The sequence below is a fragment of the Budorcas taxicolor genome, chromosome 7, assembly GCF_023091745.1.
Source record: "Budorcas taxicolor isolate Tak-1 chromosome 7, Takin1.1, whole genome shotgun sequence".
NCBI classification, from domain to species: Eukaryota; Metazoa; Chordata; class Mammalia; order Artiodactyla; family Bovidae; genus Budorcas; species Budorcas taxicolor.
This window is the reverse complement of record NC_068916.1, coordinates 34760219-34764563: the sequence shown is the minus strand read 5'-3', so window position 1 is coordinate 34764563 and position 4345 is coordinate 34760219.

Genomic DNA, 4345 nt, shown 5'->3' with positions numbered 1-4345 from the left:
AGCAAAAGAGACACAGATGTATAGAACAGACTTTTGGACTCTGTGGGAGAGGGAGAGGGTGGGATGATTTGGAAGAATGGCACTGAAACATGTATACTATCATGTAAGAAACGAATCGCCAGTCTAGGTTCAATTCAAGATACGGGATGCTTGGGCCTAGTGCACTGGGATGACTCAGAGAGATGGTATGGGGAGGGAGGTGGGAGGGGGGTTCAGGATTGGGAACTCATGCACACCCATGGCGGATTCATGTTGATGTATGGCAAAACCAATACAGTATTGTAAAGTAAAATGAAGTAAAATTTTAAAAAAGCTATCAAAACAAAACAAAATAACATTGAACTGTTATGTGCTATACAATAGGTTTTTGTTGATTATCCATTTTAAATAAAGCAATGTGCACCTAGAAGAAAATAATAATAATAAAACTGAACCAAAGAGGACAGGAAGAAATAAGAAATAAGGCTTTTTTAAAAAAACATGTAGCTCATTGGTGACGTGATTTTACCTCCTTTTTGTTTGACATAGAAATCAGAGCTTCAGAGAACAAATTAGTGGTTACCAGTAGGGGGACAGGAGGGGAAGAGCAATCAATACTGGGACAGGCAGCAAATAAATACAAACTTTTCTGTATAAAATAAGCTACAAGGATATACTGTACTACAGAAGGAATATAGCCAATATTTTATAATAACTATAAATGGAGAATGGGCATCCCTAGTGGGTCAGATGGTAAAGCATCTGCCTGCAATGCAGGAGACCTGTGTTCTATCCCTGGGTCAGGAAGATGCCCTGGAGAAGGACATAGTAACCCACTCCAGTATTCTTGCTTGGAAAATCCCATAGACAGAGGAGCCTGGTGGGCTACAGTCCATGGGGATGCAAAGAGTTGAAAACAACTAAGCAACTAAGCACACATAAATGGAGTATAACCTTTGAAAACTGTGAATCACTGTATTGTACACCTATAACATATAATATTGCACATCAACTATACTTCAATAAAAAATGTTTAGATCAGTGCTTCAGTGTCCATTTACTTCTACATTTGCTCCTTGGAAGCATGGATCTGTGCATCAAATGACATATTGCTAAAGTACATGATTCATAAAGGTCATTTAAAGATAGAACCTTATAGATAGATTTATTTTCTCTCTTTTACTGTCTTTTATTTCCTTCTTTCTTCCTTCTTTGCCTCCCTCTTTTAGTCCCCTTTCCTTTAGTGTATAAGTTAACTCTTCAATAAACCTAATATTAATAATAAAATTCTATTTTATGATAAAGGGAAGACTGAGTGTTTAAATATAACCATGAGAAAGTGAAATTTTTCATAATAAATATCTTATATTTTACTTTACACATACAGTTTACTATATTGTTAACATAATACATGCTTTAATCTCCTGAAAGATGATGCTGTGAAAGTGTTGCACTCAATATGCCAGCAAATTTGGAAACTCAGCAGTGGTCACAGGACTGGAAAAGGTCAGTTTTCATTCCAATCCCAAAGAAAGGCAATGCCAAAGAATGCTCAAACTACCGCACAATTGCACTCATCTCACATGCTAGTAAAGTAATGCTCAAAATTCTCCAAGCCAGGCTTCAGCAATATGTGAACCACGAACTTCCAGATGTTCAAGCTGGTTTTAGAAAAGGCAAAGGAACCAGAGATCAAATTGCCAACATCCGCTGGATCATGGAAAAAGCAAGAGAATTCCAGAAAAACATCTATTTCTGCTTTATTGATCATGCCAAAGCCTTTGACTGTGTGGATCACAATAAACTGTGGAAAATTCTAAAAGAGATGGGAATACCAGACCACCTAACCTGCCTCTTGAGAAACCTATATGCAGGTCAGGAAGCAACAGTTAGAACTGGACATGGAACAACAGACTGGTTCCAAATAGGAAAAGGAGTACGTCAAGGCTGTATATTGTCACCCTGCTTATTTAACTTCTATGCAGAGTACATCATGAGAAACGCTGGACTGGAAGAAGCACAAGCTGGAATCAAGATTGCCGGGAGAAATATCAATAACCTCAGATATGCAGATGACACCACCCTTATGGCAGAAAGTGAAGAGGAACTAAAGAGCCTCTTGATGAAAGTGAAAGAGGAGAGTGAAAAAGTTGGCTTAAAGCTCAACATTCATAAATCGAAGATCATGGTATCTGGTCCCATCACTTCATGGCAAATAGATGGGGAAACAGTGGAAACAGTGTCAAACTTTATTTTTCTGGGCTTCAAAATCACTTCAGATAGTGATTGCAGCCATGAAATTAAAAGACGCTTACTCCTGGGAAAGAAGGTTATGACCAACTTGGATAGCATATTAAAAAGCAGAGACATTACTTTGCCGACTAAGGTCCGTCTAGCCAAGGCTATGGTTTTTCCAGCGGTCATGTATGGATGTGAGAGTTGGACTGTGAAGAAAGCTGAGCGCCAAAGAATTGATGCTTTTGAACTGTGGTGTTGGAGAATACTCTTGAGAGTCCCTTGGACTGCAAGGAGATCCATCAAGTCCATCCTAAAGGAGATCAGTCCTGGGATTTCTTGGAAGGACTGATGCTGAAGCTGAAACTCCAGTATTTTGGCCACCTCATGCGAACAGTTGACTCATTGGAAAAGACCCTGATTGGGGGCAGGAGGAGAAGGGGACGACAGAGGATGAGATGCTTGGATGGCATCACCGACTTGATGGACATGAGTTTGGGTGAACTCCGGGAGCTGGTGATGGACAGGGAGGCCTAGTGTGCTGCGATTCATGGGACCTTTTCCAGTCCTGTGGCCATGAGTCAGACATGATTGAGCAACTGAACTGAACTGAACTGAACTGAGTGTACTTCATGGATTTCCCTAGTTTACTTCAGAGGTAGGGGAATCTCAGAAGCACCAGAAGAACAATGGGGAAGTGAGATAGGCAAAAGTAAAAAGAGCAGGAAAAATCATCATCATTATCATTAAGCATATTATAGCTGTGAGCAACTGAGACTCAATTCCTCTGCATAACTCTGGCAGATAGGCAGGAATTGCTAGTGCCTCATACCACCAGGGGCCAGGGTTCTCCCTGAGGGAGAAAGCACATTTAAAAATTGGAATAAGGGAAGATAAGTAAGATCAAGTGACATTTGATTGAAATTGGGCTTCCATGGTGGCTCAGAAGGTGCCGATCCACTTGCAATTCGGGAGACCCGGGTTGAATCCCTGGATTGGGAAGATCTCCTGGAGCAGAGAACAGCAATCCACTTCAGGATTCTTGCCTGGAGAACTCCATGTACAGAGGAGTTTGGTGGGCTACAGTCCATGGGTTCGCAAAGAGTAGGAGACAACTGAGTGACTAACGCTTTTTCACTTTTCATCAGTACTAGTAGAAACTCAGTTTTTAGAGAGCATATCACACACACAAAGAGTGATGGCATATCTATTGGGATAGTGAGATTTTGCCTGTGGGTTGACTGAGCATTTTAAAGGAAAGGACCCGTACCTGAGGGAGCTGACAGGTGGTAGTTACCTGAAGGTTCAGTTCAGTTGCTCAGTCGTGTCCAACTCTTTGCAACCCCATGGACTTCAGCTCGCCAAGCTTCCCTGTCCATCACCAACTCTCAGAACCTACTCAAAATCATGTCCATCGTGTTGGTGATGCCATCCAACCATCTCATCCTCTGTCTTCCCCTTCTCCTCCCACTTTCAATCTTTCCCAGCATCAGGGTATTTTCCAGTGAGTCAGTTTTCCACATCAGGTGGCCAAAGTAGTGGAGTTTCAGCTTTATCATCAGTACTTCCAAAGAATATTCAGGACTTATTTCCTTTAGGGTTGACAGGTTGGATGTCCTTGCAGTCCAAGGTCCAAGAGTCCAAGGTCCAAGAGTCCAAGGTCCAAGAGTCTTTTTCAACACCATAGTTCAAAAGCATCAATTCTTCGGTGCTCAGCTTTTCTTATAATCCAACTCTCAAATCCACACATGACTACTGGAAAAACCATAGTTTTGACTAGATGGACCTTGGTTGGGAAAGTAATGTCTCTGCTTCTTAATATGCTGCCTAGGTTGGTCATAACTTTTCTCCCAAGGAGTAAGTGTCTTTTAATTTCATGGCTGCAATCACCATCTGCAGTGATTTTGGAGCCCCCAAAATAAAGTCTGTTACTGTTTCCATTGTTTCCCCATCTACTCACCATGAAGTGATGGGACTAGATGCCATGATCTTAGTTTTCTGAATGTTGAGTTTTAAGCGAACTTTTTCACTCTCCTCTTTCACTTTCATCAAGAGGCTCTTTAGTTCTTTGCTTTCTGCCATAAGGATGGTGTCATCTGCATATCTAAGGTTACTGATATTTCTCCCTGCA